This window comes from Ambystoma mexicanum, chromosome 3p (genome assembly GCF_040938575.1).
Source record: "Ambystoma mexicanum isolate Mex_15411 chromosome 3p, UKY_AmexF1_1, whole genome shotgun sequence".
Lineage (NCBI taxonomy): Eukaryota > Metazoa > Chordata > Amphibia > Caudata > Ambystomatidae > Ambystoma > Ambystoma mexicanum.
The window spans coordinates 1,266,537,724-1,266,553,805 of NC_090925.1; the positions used below are offsets into that span (position 1 = coordinate 1,266,537,724).

The 16,082-nt window shown below is 47.7% G+C and overlaps 1 protein-coding gene across 1 annotated transcript in view; it reads left to right on the top strand.

The window, feature by feature from the left end:
• Positions 1 to 446: 446 nt before the first annotated feature.
• The window catches only part of CSDC2 (cold shock domain containing C2), a 252,489-nt gene continuing 236,853 nt past the window's right edge, over positions 447 to 16,082 (top strand). Inside the window, exon 1 of the mRNA XM_069652765.1 lies at positions 447 to 725. The gene's annotated coding sequence lies outside the window, so the exon portion shown is untranslated. The remainder of the gene's footprint in view (positions 726 to 16,082) is intronic.

Consider the following 16,082-nt stretch of genomic DNA (forward strand, 5'->3'; position numbering starts at 1 on the left):
TCGTCACCAGTTACTCCCCTCGCTCCCCCCCGCCCGCCCCCCAACACGCCGAAATGTAGGGTTCGTTGCACCCCTGTTGCCAGTGCCATGCCCCTCATCCTGCAGGCAACATTACAGGCTCCTCCTTCAAGCAGCGATATCATTCTCCTCTGCCTGCACCTGCAGATTGGCACAGCCAGCCCGCCTCATTCAGACTGCTACGCATCTACTCCCCACATCGTCATGCAGACAGTACTGCTGCCAGGCCTCCTTGCAGTCTGTCACTAATATTGCCCAGGGCCCCGCCTGCCCCGCCCCCAGCTCCTTCCCTCCTGCTGGTAGGCCGGCTATCCGCCTCCCCTTGGCGGCAGCCCTGCATGCTGCCACATGAAACCCTTCCTGGGCTCCTGATTCCCTTCCTGCAGGCAGGCAGCACTACCAGCCCGCCCCCTTCCTCCTCCGTGCAGCGCTGCCAGCGCACTCCCTCCTGCTGCCTGTCACTGGAGGCTGCTGATGTCAGCAGGGAAGGGAGGGGCTGGAGGCTGGTGTGTGTCTCAGGAGCCAGAGGACAGCACAGCAGGCAGGAGGAGTTCAAGCTGAAAAACAACCCCCGCCCCCCTTGCGCCAGAGCCCCCCCACCTCAGCGACTGGGGCCCCCCCCAGGGTGGGGGCTGCAACTACCCTCTGATCAGACTGGAGGACAGCAGCCGGCAGACTCCACCTGACCTCGGGCAGAGCGCAGACAGGTACGCGTGGGGAGCCGCCCCCTTATTGCCTAGTGCGACGGTTGCATTTTATGCTGCGGGGTGGCAGGTTATACCACACCTTGGTCCAAGGTGGAGAAGACCACAACCCTCTCTGGCCGCCGTGCCCACCCGGTGGGGTTGTCTGTAGGAATGTACTAAACAGCACAGGAGGCATGAATGCTGTACCCGGAGCCACCAGGGGGGTGCAACACAAGCACCCTTACTTACTGGCGCCGCCCAGTAATGTTTACAACCCTCTCTATGCTGTTATTATCGATATGGTAATTGCCATTAACATTATTATTTACATGGTGGTTACGCTATGTATGGATTGCTTCGCCCGTGCCTCCCCCGCCAAAGAAACATGCGTCTGCCCAGCCAGAGACGCTCAGACATCCTGCTCTTCTCACCCCAATGATGCGTTCACCCCAATAATGCGTTCACCTCTCCTGTACCCAGCAATGAAGGCACGTCTCTTTGAAATGCCCCCTCCTCCCCCATCAACCGCCTTTGGAAATGCCCCCCCCCCCCTTAGCCGCAAACAATGCCGCGCGCCCTCTCGTCAGCTCCCCCCCCGCCCACCCTTTCTCGCCTGGTTATCTTTTTATCCGGAGCAATGCTGCCCCCTTCTCTCCGCGCTGGAGTTTCCTAGTTGGCATATATTGCTGTGCATTCATTGCTGTGTTCGCCAAAAGCCAGTGGCACCCTGCGCCAGCAAGACACAGGAAGTAGTAACCCGTAGCCAGCATTGGACGTGAACTAGGTGAGTAGTTGGACAGGACACGGCCGCACAGTGCGGACACGTGCAGGTGACGGCTCCTGATTCCAGTAGCACAGCTGCCCCTCTCGAAATCTCCCGCCTCAAGTTCTTACCCTTTACATGCCTGTATCTGATATATAATATACTTCTGCCAACTGAGAGTGTAACCAGTTTCTGCCCACTAATGCAATTCTGAAGAACGACATGTCCCTCCCTGACCCCCCAAGAAAGTCCTTCCTGCAAGAAGACGTCCTCCTGATAAAGCAGTTACACCAACACTCACCTTTCTCACCAAGAATGCAGTTCTATACCACCCCATTTCTCGAGACTATGCGCCCCCCCCCATTGGCAAGGTCTCTCTTTGCTCCCCAATATTTCTCTACTTGAAATAAGTCGTAGACAAACAGTAAAATCAATGACATGTCAGGAAGCCCTCAATAATGCAGATCTTCCCCTTGGGAAAGATCTCAGTAATGTCTTCGGCCCTTGTCAACACATTCTCCTCAATAATGCAGATCACCATCCCTGAACTATTCCCAATAAGGGGGGTCCTGCCTGATTAAATGTTTGCCTTGCTCCCCAATAATGCAAGCCCATTTCCTCCAAACATTCTGTCTTTCTCTCAGAGACAGATAAGTGACCACTGTCAACCCTAGGATTGTCGATTCACTACACATTCCGCAGCTGCACTGTATCAATCGTTTCCGTTCCGAAAAAAAGCTGAAACCGAAAAAGACTATAGGCCCTCATTACAGTTTTGCTGGGATTACCGGTGGGATACGGCCGAAACTGCCTTACAGTGTCCACCGTCCGATATCCCGGTATTATCGGGATACTAGGGGCGACGGAGACACCAGTAAGGTCCCATTCCATGGAGTCCTATAGAACTTCATGGGGTGGGATTGACGGAATTACCGGCACTGGTATCGCCAGTGATTCTGGCAATTATTTTTCGATAAGGGCCTGAACTCCGAGCAGGTTAGTCCTGCCGGGAGTTCACTGCCCCTACAGGCACATGTGTGTTTCCCCGGTCTGGAAAAAATGCTTATTCTGGTATTACTGTGTTTTTATCTGGCCCGGAGCAATAAGGCCCTACGTGTAGTAGACTTTAGGAAACTCAGTGATGTCCCTATCAAAAATCGATATGCACTTCACCAATCCAATCTGTTAAGATTATACCTACTTGGACTCCTGAAGGGCATGTAATCTGAAGCGGTCGTATGCAGAAGACGAGCGGAAGTCTCTGTGTGTTGCATAATGCTATTTATGTCAAGCGGCGCCTCTGCCTTTTTTCAACTGCCTATTAGCGAGACCTTTCGAAATAACTTGGATGTGTACATTACCACATCTTCAGTTTACTTTCAGGGATAGGATGTCATAGAATTCCAGCCTTCAGACCTGGAAGTCACCATTTCTCCATGCTTAAGTATAACAAAGCAAGTGTCTGTCACCTGTCTGAGAAGAAGGCAAGCGGCCTGGGAACACACTTAAAGACAAAGTAGCATTTGGATTTCTCTAAACCTCAACAAGGCCAAGTCTAATGCAGTGAAGGACGCTGGGAGATGTTCAGGAAAAACAAAAATACCATCTGCATGTTTACGAATTCTACCGAGGCTCCACAACTGGAAGTCCAATTTTAAACACGGCACAATCCAATGAAGTCTTTGACCTCCAGTTTGCTTGATTTTTTTAGTTTTGTCGTGGCCTTTTCTGGATTTAAAAACATCAAAACATAGCATATTTGAAGAACTGTGCATGATTATTTACCTTCATGACCTTCTCATATGTTGTCTCACATTTCAATCAAAGGCAATTTACAATTCTAGAATGAGCGTTTGTGTTTTCTTGCTTGTGGTGACCTTTTGTGGTAACCTTTTGGCCCGCTTCTTCGCAGACAAAACTAATTCAGCATCTATCACATATGTACCATAATGAAATACAAACGAGCCATACAAAACGCCCTTTTCCATTGCCCAGAAATGTCATCATGGTAAATTGAGATCCTAATTACATCTTCTGAAAACACGTTTAAGAATCTTAAAACGTATTCTAAGCAGGATACATGAAGAATTTTAGAAATGACTAAATAACATCACGAGAAGGATTAGTGATTTACCCACCATGGGAAAAGGTGGGTTCTGGTGAAGGTTAATCAAGAACAGATCCTTTCATGTAGCCATGATCTCCTGATATCCAGGAAAACCAACAGTTTTGCTCTTATGATTTCTGTGGTAGATGGGGGTGTAGAGAGATGTGTTGGGCTATGTTTCCTTTTGTGTTGTCTGTATGTGTACCAAGTTTGAATTGTCTACATCCACGGAGCTCTTTCTCACATTCAACCCAATATCCATCCTGTTGTCAATATATATCCTCAAAAACATGGAACGCAACTCAAATTGTTCATAAAAGTGCAGTGCAATTTCTTAACTGAGATCCATCTCGGCCAAGTACTACTCAGCCATGGGCTGATCTCTTTCTCACCAGTGCATACACCATTGGCATGCACAACATGTAACATGGTATGTGTTGAGAGTTTGTGACATCTGTGCCAGGGAATAGCTGCCCACTGAGGCTGATTACGCAAGTTCTCTGCAGACTTCAGAGGAGGCAGTGACTGGTCAGAACTAATTTACTGATAAACTGATGCCACATGTATGTAAACATTTCTACCCCCTTCTGCTACCTCTCCCCACCCCTCACCCGCTCAGTCCATGCCCACTTGAGTGGCAAACATCCTTCAGGAGCAATGCTTATTGAGCCATGTGAGTGCAAGTAACTGCTCGCATGTGAATGAGGTGGGTCTTCTGACTTTTGGGGGGTTATCCTCAGGGTACATTGTTTGGCTAGTTTAGCAATTAACCCTGTTATTTATTCTCTTGAAGGTCAACTCTTGCTTTAAGATGACTCTAAAGTGGACTTTAATTCTGTGTTTGTTTAATTGACTTTATAAATATAGTTATTGGATGCGCCTACCATGCAGCCTATTTTATTTATTTATTGCATTTGTTAGAGCGCCCAAGACCCAAAGGTATCACCGCGCTGGCACCAGTCACAAGACAATCGGTCACATCGCGGAGGCATCATGTAATCAGTGCAAGGAGCCATAGGTGAGACCGGGAGGCGTAGGTTCATTGCAGTAGATGTGTCACTGTACAGAGCCTCAGAGGTACTTGTTTGCGGGCCAGCTTCTTAGGAGTTTTCTGAAGTTCGGGTAGGAAGGTTTGTCTCTGATGAGTGCAGGCAGTGAGTTCCAGAGTGTAGGGGTTGTGACAGTGAAGCTAGATCCTCCAGCTCGTTCTTTGTTGAACCTGGGGGTGAGTAATGATAGGGAGGGGGAAGAATGTCGGGTGCGTGTAGGTGTTTTTCTGTGGATGCGGGCGTTGAGGTAGGAAGGGCTTGTTTTGTGAATGCAGCGGTGGGCAATTGTAAGGGTCTTGAATTCTATTTGTGCTTTGATTGGGAGCCAATGGGCGTTTCTTCTTGCGTGTGAGATGAGGTCAGTGCACTTGAGACCCGAGGCAGCTCCCGGGGCATTGTTTTGCAGGAGTTTAAGTTTGGAGAGCTTCTTAGCCGAGGTACTTGTGAGTAGGGCATTGCAATAATTTAGTTTACTTCCTATATAATGCGAACCAATTGTATTTCCTATTAAGTGATGGTGGTTAAGGAGCATGGTCTTTACCATTATCCCAACCCATGTGTTGTCTTGAAAACCACCTTGAGTGACTAGAAAATACTCCTGAAAAAATCCATAATCTACAGAGGACTGAACCACGTTGCACTGTTTTTATAGAGACACACAGACATGGGAGTCTGGCTTCTTGCATACTTTGTCTAGCACAAATTATGAAGATACCATATTGTTAATGTTATATGGTGTACATGATGTCAATGGTGTAGAAATTGATGACCGATAAAGGATAGCTTAGGGGCAACATGCTTGTCTTGGAAGCAAGACAACGCGGCTTAGAAACCACTGGTTGGTATTAAGCGTGTTATAAATGAACAACAAAATAAATCAGAGTGGGTGAGAAAGAGAAGTCAACAACTGAGGGGGATACTGACAAGAAGGGATCACATCAAATGAATGAAACCGCTTTTTGTGCAGAAATCGTGTAGCATTTGATTTTTTGCAGTGATGCATGTTGGCAAAGGAAGTGACTATTGTGTTTATTGTTATGAGTACGGGATACCCCGTGCCATTACACCGGGCTCCTTTGTTATGTTTAAAGGGCTGTTGCCAGTTACCAGTCGCTAAGGGAGCATGACAGGTGATTGTCATGGACGTCATCACAGATCTACCCTTTTGTGGGGCAAGACCACGATCTGGGCGTCAATACATCATGCCACTAAGATGGTTCACTGTACCTCTCTAAGCATTCTTCCATCATTGAGGTTCATTGCTCCGTTTTTTTTAGGGTGATGATATTTCACGATGCCATAGTACGCAGTAGAGGTTTTCATTTGTTTTCCACATAAAAGATTTTGCTATTGGTTTAAAGATGCCGACTAGTTACTGCTCTAACCGAGATATTCTCACAGAATGTCTGAATCGAAACCTGGTGCAGTACTGGGGCTGTTTCTGTGCTCGCGAACACCTGAGGGGCTTCTCTAGCTCTGGCTAAGTCTGCGCATAATAATACCTTCCAGTCAGCAATTCGACAGGTTACCTTTTTCTGTTCTTAAGGGTTTCATCCTTGACCTACACCGTCGCAGTTATCAAAGCCTTACCTGTACCAATGGTTGGGGGCGTTTACAGCAGTTACATCAGACTCAGAGACCGGCTAAACACATCTGGGAATCATAACAAACGATATAAAGACGGGTGCTGCTAAGCTCCATACCGCTGATTCAGTTTATCAACAAGGCAATAAAGTGTGTCTGTGAGCACTAAATTTACAACTCGGTCGCTTCTCCTGAAAATATCGATTCTGTTTTGTTGGTCCATATTAGATGGAGAGACTGAGGGGGCTGGTGGCTATCCAGCTGCAATTACCAAGTCGTTAATGTATTTTTCCTGCTTCCCACGTGTTCTTGCTTAAGTCATTGGTGGTATCAAACCAGGTTCTCACAACATTTTCAGGCTGCATCAGTACCTTCCTTTGATAAATAAACTACATTTCAAGTTCAGAAGAGGTTAGACTCTCACCTGCAAGTTTCCATATTGTCTGACTGAGTGATTGGGAGGGCTGTGGTCCGTAAGACCGATCTTGTGATCCAGGGTCACAGCACATTGGTTGGTGAGATCCTTCCATTGTACCTTCTTGTGGAAACTCAAGCGTGCTGAGGTGTTCTTGGGGGGGGGGGGGGTGAGGGCTGGGAGCACTAGGACGCCATGAAATAGTTCACTTCCCCCCAGAGTGTATCTTACGATCCCCAGGAAGAATACCAAAACCCCCCTCCAGTTATTTGCAGGCCAAGGTGCAAACCCCAGAAGAAAGGTTCTTGGATGTTGTATCCTGGGCTGTTATCAGGTTATTGACCGCGGAATGGGTCACAGGCTGGCGGGTGTGGCAAGGAGCCACTTAATGTGAAACCAAACTAATCTGGAACCCATGGGCTTTGTTGACTCACCAAGACTAAGAGTTAAAGTAAGAAAGCAGCCATTTAGAAAATCAGACTTGGTTCAGTCCCAAGTCTCATTTTCTTATCCACTTCCTATTAATCCCAATAACAGAGTTTAAAATATAACAACACCATTGATATTGTGTCTCCGCCTTTGCTATTTTGGTTGCTGCCTTAGCCACTATGGAACTTTTTACTTTATCATGAATTGCCAGTCTTGCTTTTTTTCTGTGTGCGGGGGCAATGAAGCTAACGAGGAGATTAGTCTTGATCTATGGAAAACCCCATTCACTTCTGTACACATGTCTAGGATATAGCCATCAGTAGGCTATTGTCACTCTGTTCCTTTGTGTCAGGTCTCCTACAGTGTCTGGGGTGTAGCCCACAGCAGGCTTTTTCTCTCTCTGTCTCTCTCTCTCCCTCCCCACCGTTTTGCCCCCTAGTCCCTCTCGCCCTCTCTGCCTCCCTGCTGTTGGAGTTAGGGTGTCCCTGGGTGTCGTGCCTCTGGTGCATGGCAGTAAACACCTATGTGTGTGACGTTCTCTCATGTGTATTGTAGGGGAGGCATGGTAGCACAAATATGAGACGGACACAATATGTACAATTTGGAAAACCTTTATTAAAGTTTCTGGGGTTGGAAAACTCCTACTCTGCCCTATAAGTAAGATGGGAGTAGTCTCGACCATCACACGATAAACATAACAGTCCTAGTCAAGTCTGTCAAATCAAAATGTCCTATGCTAACAAAACCTAATGCCTGCCCTATCTCTTGTACACAAAGTGTAAAAAGGAGACATGCATGCAAATGAAAAATCAGTGTTCAAATTAATAAAGGTGGCTGAACCAGCCCTCCTCCTTACGCTAGAACCCACGGGATAAGGCAGTCCTTGTAGGCAGGATGACACACTCTGGTTCGGGTTCTCAGTACAATAAACAGTTCCAAAACGTGGATCGAGGCCTACCTGGCCTTCCACGTTATAGTATTTCTTTCAGACCTTCAAATATTGTTTCAACATAAAATTCAAATAGGTCACCCTGTGTCGGGCTCGGACATCTTCAAACACAGTTCACATGGGTGACCTTCTGTCGAGCTCAGAACTTTTCAGCACAAAGTTCAACAAAACTTGCAAAGGGGCTCCATTCCTCAAGCTTATTTCCCTTCGGGTCTCCCTCAGCCACGCTCAGACCACTTTCGGGTGTTGAAGACTTTCAAATATGCGTGGTTTTATTTACAGACCTCCGCAGGACCACTTCAACTAAAAGTTCAAATTTCAACTTCCACTCTCCCCTTCTCTAGGAGGCAATTCTGCTTACTTTGCTTTTGCACTTCATTCGCCTTATCGTTAAAAAAAATGCACCTTTCACTGAGACTTTCGAGTGGGCTACTTCCTTTGGCTGGACCACTGTTACTCAGTATCGCTGATTCCACAGCTGTCTTTTACTTTAAAGTTAATTTACATGTCTGACTTACCTCATGTCTCATCTACATGCGTGCAGCCTTCACTTGCGATGTAATGTTGCCACGTCAAACTTTCTTTAACACACAACGGTCTCTCAGGTTGCTTGCCAACTCGCTGGCTGTGTGCGTTTCTTACTTGATTTTCCAATTCTAATTCACGAGTCAAGGTTAGTACCACAGGCTTGACCTCACCTCCCCAACTCTGCCCTTCACCTGGGAGTGTTGCTGGTGTCCTTCAAACACAATGCCATCCTTGAAGCATAATGCCGTCTTCCTTTGCGGGATCTGGCCTTCTCCACATGTCTTTCGCGGCCTGTCTGAGGCAGCGACTTCCAGCAGGGAACTCTTGGGATTTCTGACCCGCGGCTCTCGTCCCTTGGTCTGTCACTCTGTTCCAGTATGTTTGCCTTCACCCCGGAAATCCTATTTGTACTCGTGTTCCACTTTGCTCAGAGTGTGTCTTTGGGTTCTGCCTTTCATCCATGTGAGGGGAGCTCATTGTGATCAGGTGATTTTGATTTTAATGCATTTGTATTGCACAACACAACAAACTTAATCGAATCCTGGCGCAGATGGAATATTTAGCTTGTACAAGTAAAGGAATTGGTCAGATAAATTATAACTGTCAGTAAAATGTGCCAGGAAGATGAGAAGAGGAAAAGCCTATTTTAACAAATGGGTCTTTAAACCTGCTCTAAATGTCAGTAAAGAATTTGCCCTTCTTAAGTTTGAGGGCAAGCTGTTCCATAATGTGAGTCCAGCAACTGAAAAACTCTGATCTCCTCAAGTCAAGTGCCTGACTTTGCCTGACCGGATTAACGGGACATGTCCAGTACGATGTATGAGAGTTAGTCTTGTTACTCTCAGTCACCTGCTTCCTCGACCCAGTGTTTATGTAAAAAGGTGGGTGTGGGGGAGTTGGGACCTCGAAAAATCCTAAAAAACAGGATGGGGTAGATGACCAAAAAATGGGAGAATACTGCGTCCCCCATAGGCTGTCTCACCCTCACTTCCCAAACACCCTTCACACAGGTGATTGACCCACACTGGTCCACCCTCAGGGTCTGGATCCAAAGGCTGGATCTCTGGCTACCCGAGAGAGAGATCCCCAGGCACTAGTGGGTGAGACACCCTCTTGTTTCTCACAGAATCTACAATAATTCAGTTCCTGGGTCCAGAACATCAGTTTCAGAGTTGCGTTCTAGGTATTTCACTGTCCCCATCTTCACTTTAGGTCTGATTGAGGAGCTGGTCTCTCTGGGGAAAGTTAGTGTTGCCCTGCTGTAGTAGAGGACTATAGTTGTCTGCAAAGGATGGAATCTTCAATCCAAAACTGCCTGGTAAACCAGGTGTGAATTGGCAATTCTTCTTCAGTTCAGTGTTGTGGATAACTGGCCTGTTTGGGGAACGACCAGTGTGTGTGTACAAAGTGATCTTCTCCTGTCTCTTCATCCTATGATTGTGGGTTCTCTTTGGTATTGTCACACTCTGTCTCCTGTTTTACCTGTTTGTCTTTTGAAGTCTTCTTTCTCAGAGGTCTTTCTTTCTTTCTGGTCATTCAGGACTTGTGCAGGTACGGGCGAGTATCCTCTGTCTCCAGTGGGCAGACCGGATACCAGCCTCGAAGAGATGGTAAGTGTTCAATATTCCAGGAAGATCAGGTGAGTAGTGATCTAAAGTCTAGGATGGGTCTAGGAACCAGGAAGGAGTCGAGGTACTCGCAAAACGCAGAGAGCAGAATGCGAGTACGGAATGGAGCAGGTCCGAAGGCCCAAGAGGGAAGAGGGACGAATGTTTCCTCAGGCAGAAGCGCGAGGGGTAGCACAAAATGATACCAGGAAGGATTCTTAGGGAACCGCTGACAAGAAAAGGGAATTAGCACGGGAGTAGAGGGAAAAGTTAGGTACGCGTTTGCCGGATACTCAGAAAGGAGCATTGAGACACGCAGAGCCACGGGGGCGTGTCTGTTTTCTAGGAAGTGGCAGGTCTTGCGGAAACACTAGACAGCGGGCTTCTCAATGGTGCCTGCCATGTTGGTAGAATAGCACGACATTGCAGTGCTTGATGGACCATTAAGTCCAGAAACGGCAGAAACAGTGAATCATGACGGGTATCACCTCGTGCCCTGATTCCATGGGCTAGAGTGACCAGGGACATCATGGGGCGCCTCTGGGGAATGAAAAAGAAACAGAACTGTGGACACTGATTTGCTGTCTCCGTCATCCCTTCGGCTCTTTACACTCCTCCCTCTAGTACTGGCTCAAGACTCCATGTGACTTGTCCTTGAAGACTTCCCTTTTGCAGGTTTATAGAGCATCACCTGTCATTCACAGCCCCTTTTCCAGTTTTAATTGCAACACAGATTCTGTTTACTAACTGATTTCAGTGTTTTGAGACTAAAAATGGTCACCTCAATGTTGAACCCTTTTCCGAAATGGTTTCTATTCACACACCAATGTCTTCTATTTTAGAAATGTGCGTCAGGTACAAGGCACACAGGAGAAATCATGCAAGTCCTCCACAAAGGGGAGGCGCTGTTCAACCCCTCATCCTCGGGCAGGTTTGATAAACTTTACGGAAACAGTCCCACTAGCCGTGTACACGCGTTACTTTCTGGGAGTAACTTGGTACAGATTAACCCTTCCATAGTGTGCTAGACCGTCAAAGGGCGGTCCAGCAGGCCCTTTGCTCTGGAAACAAGTAAAAAAGAGCCACTTTTAAGGTGCACTAAATGAAAAAAAATTTTTTAGAACAATGTGTCATGTTTGATAGGAACATAATACAGATATTACCTAATGCAGATTACAGAAGAATACTAGAACCCTATGTTCAGCGGGAAATGCATTCTGTTGCTATGACCACCACGCTCAGCATTGACCGTGGGCAAGTAGCTTTCTACAAGTTCAAAAAGGTTGTAGGTGTGGATAGGAGGCGCTGTGCTCCATTTTACCATGCGGGCTGAGTGGCGCGCAGCAGCAGAACAAGGGACAACAGCCTGCCTCGGTCCAATCCTCTGATTCTTAAGCCTGCCCCAAGGCAGTCTACTTCTTTCTCATGCACCCAATTCCCTGGTGTTGTTGGGAATTGGGGGTATGGTTGAGGAGGAACCCCAGCACAGGAAGAAAGGCTAGTGCTTTGTGTCATGTCGTAATAGAGCAAGTAAGCTCTGAATATACTGTTTGTCTGAAACCAGAACAGTGGTTGGCGTCCCTTGAAGGCAGATCCATTCACTGTTATTGTTTATTTTGACAGTACAGTTGTAGTACTGACTACTTGAAGGAAATATTTTGTATCTTTTGGTTTGTTGATTTTATTCCTCTTCCATGCATGTAACTATCGGAAAATGCCATCTTGTTTTGCTTCGAAATCAAACCACCAGGAGCAGGCCGAACAAAAACTCCAGTGACTTGGCGGCCAATAAACGATGTCCCGAAAGGCGTTGCATTTAGCTCAGGAGCCAATTGATGCGCAGCATGACTGCACCCCTGGAAACAGAAGGTCTGTTCTGGTGGTATAGGAATAGTTAGATACGCATCCTTGAGGTCTAGGCATATCAACCAGGCCTCAACATGTCTCTTAACAATGCATTTGTCTCCTTGAATTTCTGAATACCAATTCAGAAATTTCAAGTGCAAGCCCTTGTCTTTTTTTCCACAAACTATATTGCTGAAAAAGTACTCATTTATCCAATGCTGGTGAAGGTTGAAATGAATGTACTGCTTTCTTTTGCTACCCCATCTCTCACTAAAACGTCTTCAGAATTTTCCAATGGCTGAAATACAGCCAAACCAATTAGCTTGGGGCTATCTTCATCAGTATACCTTATTGACTTTTTGAATTACGGAGATGTTCGAATCGCCCAAGAAACACATTGCTGTCTTTGCCCAACTGTTCACCACATTGGGATTTTGACTTTGGTCTCCTCTGCCATATCTAAAAGTTCATTAACAGGCCTATACCATTTAACACTTGGTCCTGTCAAGTGTCCAAGCTGTATCTACTCTTTGTTGTATCCTTGCCATATGTATGATATGATATATTATTTATATCGTGCCTATGCACAAGTGGTTCAAGGCGCGACGAGGCGAGGGAGGGTGTTACTCACCGAACGGGAGTGGACAAGACAGGAGGCCAAACCGGCGAGACGGTGCCTTGATTGAAGAGCTCGGGTTGGAGCCTCCACCCGAGCCTCCTCTCTATGAGGGAAAAAACGACCTTCCTGATGATATGACCCACTGCTGATTATAGTACCAGACAGAGGGACCGATCACCCGGAAGAGCGGGGAGAAACACGCCGCCACGGACCCAGCTGCAAGAAACAACACACGATTAATCACTTGGAATAACAGTAGTACCACTAAGTAGATATAAGATAGAATAATACTGGAACAACCCAGTCCCTGTGTCCTGAACCCACAACGCCCTGGTCCCCCCTAGAGTTCTAGACAAGGATGTAGGAAACAACCTAAGAGGTGTAGATAACAAGGAGAACAAAATTAAGGGCACTGAAGGTCTTACCCTAGGAAGTCGAAGTTTCCTTATACTCCAGGATGCAGAACACAACGACAGTGTAAAATAATAAACGGGGAAATGTTAGTTGGGTAGCTTTTCCCGGGCGGAACGAGGGACGCACTAGATCCGGGTGGGTGCACAACTGCAAGGCGTCCCAAAGTGCACTTAAAGGGTGGAACCAGGTAAGCAATCCTTACAACAATCCTCAAGTCGGTACACGGGCGAGCAATAAGTGAACAGAATCAGCAGGCAGGCAGTCCTTACAGCAATCCTCAAGTCGGTACACGGGCGAGCAATAAGTGAACAGAATCAGCAGGCAGGCAGTCCTTACAGCAATCCTCAAGTCGGTACACGGGCGAGCAATAAGTGAACAGAATCAGCAGGCAGGCAGTCCTTGGTTTCAGAAAAGGGTTCGATACACGGAGCGTAGTATGAAGGAACATACAATGATAGAAAGCTTCAGGAACAAGGCGATAAGACGGAACTTCAACGCCGGCAGTAACTTTCAAACAGAAGCAGCGTCCCCCGGGTTACAGCCGCTTAAATCAATGAGGAGGTGGAGCAGAATGAGGGAGGCAATCGTGATGTCATGGACTACGGATTCCCTAGGTTTCATGGGAACCGTAGTTCAAAGACCGTCTGGCTGATGCGGTAGTCGTCAGCCTCCAGGGCATTCTCCACTTCATTAGGAATGGCGCCACAGAATACCGAACGGAACGGCGAAGCGCAATAGTCTTGCCAAATGTCCCTTTCCGCTGTCGGACCTGGGGTAAGTATAAAGCACGGGGTCTTAGTGTGGAACGGTGCCGAGGCGTGACAGCATCCACCCCCAAAGGCGGCACCAACCCCCTGCGTGCATGGAAGGAGCGCAGGAGCTTAGGGCAATGTATATTATGCAGCGGTTCCCAAGACCTGTCTTCGGGACCGTAGCCCTTCCAGTCAACTAGGTAGAACGAGCGACCCCTGCGTAGCCGAAAATCCAAGATATCCGCCACTTCGTATTCAACCTCGCTCAGTACCCGGACGGGAGAAGGACGGAGTGGCAAGCGAGTAGCAGGAGGACAGGGCTTCAGGAGGCTTACATGAAAAACCGGATGTACTTTCCATGAGGCGGGTAGAGAAAGCCGTACTGCCACAGGACTAATCATATCAGTGACAGAATAGGGACCCACAAATTTGGGCAAAAGCATGCGTTTACCAGGGATTTTCAGGTTGCGTGTCGACAACCAGACCTTCATGCCCACCTTGTATGTCGGGGCAGGACTCCGATGCCGGTCAGCATATTTCTTGGCCCTATTCTGGGCAGCAAGGAGATGCAAACGAACTGCCGTGTGGATGGACTTGATGTCTCGAAGACACGCCTGGGCTGCCGGATTGTCCAAGGGAACAGAAGGGTCCAAAGGCAAAGATCGCGGATGCTGCCCATACATGGCGTAGAAAGGTGACACCCCAGAAGCCGAGTGCAAAGAGTTATTATAGGCAAACTCAGCGGGCAACAACATTGATAACCAGGAAGACTGAAAGCGTAGGCACAGACAACGGAGGAACTGTTCTAAAGTAGCGTTGGCTCTCTCAGTCTGCCCATCTGTCTGGGGGTGATAGGCAGTGCTGTACCGATCGTCAATGTGTAAAGAAGCAGTTAAGGCTCTCCAAAAACGCGAGGTAAACTGTGGGCCGCGATCCGACACCACGATGGATGGTAGGCCAAAGAATCGGAAGATATTCTTGAGGAACAAAGATGCCAACGCTGGTGCTGAAAGCAGACCCTTACAAGGAATAAAGAGTGCCATTTTGGTGAAATAGTCAATGACGACCCAGACCGTATCAAAACCGTCCACCGGAGGTAGTTCCACTATGAAGTCCATGGAGATCATATACCACGGCTTGTGCGGCACCGGAAGCGGTTGCAATAAGCCCACTGGTTTGGACCGTGATATTTTGCATTGGGCGCACACAGAACAAGCGGCCAGATAGTCAACCACATCCCCGGACATAGAGGGCCACCATGCCCAACGACGCAAAGAGTCCAGAGTTTTTTGTTGACCCGGGTGGGCCGCTATCAATGAGTCATGAGACCATTCCAGGGCGCGGAGACGTGCTTCACCAGGTGGCAAGTATAAGCGACCCTGAATGTATGGCAATCCCTGTACAACATCGAGATTGAGGGCCAAGCATTCCTCTGCATGTGAGGAAACCCATTCCGAGACCAGGGAACGAAGTGAAGGCTGGGGTGTGCAGCCACAAACCACTCTACAAGGTAACAATAGAGAACGGTCTGATGCAGAACTGCCCGGGTTGTGATCCAGACGCGACAATGCGTCGGCACATGTGTTGAGCCGGGCCGGTCGGAAGGTGATGGTAAAGTTGAACTGGGAAAAAAAAAGATGCCAGCGGGCCTGCCGAGCGGTGCGGCATTTCATAGATTTAAACGCCAGGAGACTTCGATGGTCAGAGAAGACTGTGACCAAATGACGTGCACCCAGTAAATGGTGCCTCCATTCCGAGAAGGCATCCTTGATGGCCAAGAGTTCTCTTTCAGTGATGGGGTAGTTGCGTTCATATTGGGTCAGTTTTCTGGAATAATACGCGACTGGATGGACCTCCCCTGAGTCAGGACAACGCTGAGACAGTATCGCCCCAATGGCGGAACCAGAAGCATCCGCCTCCACTAGAAAGGGTAAGTGAGGATTGGGATGTTGTAACACTGGATCGGTGGAGAACGCAGCTTTCAAAGCCTCAAAGGCGTTTTGTGCATCCTCGTTCCATCGAAATGTTTTCTTAGAGCTTGTCAGAGCAGTGAGAGGAGCTGAGATGGATGAAAATGAGTGGATAAAACGCCTGTAGAAATTTGCAAACCCTAGAAAGGACTGCAAGGCTTTGGTTGAGGCAGGGACAGGCCATTCAAGTACCGCCTTAACTTTGGAACGGCTCATTCTGATGCCCTGATTGGTTAGGTCATAACCGAGAAATTCGACCTCAGTGGAGCTGAATACACACTTCTCCGCCTTGACGAATAGATTGTTTTCCCTAAGTCGTTGTAATACAAGGCGTACATGTTCAGTGT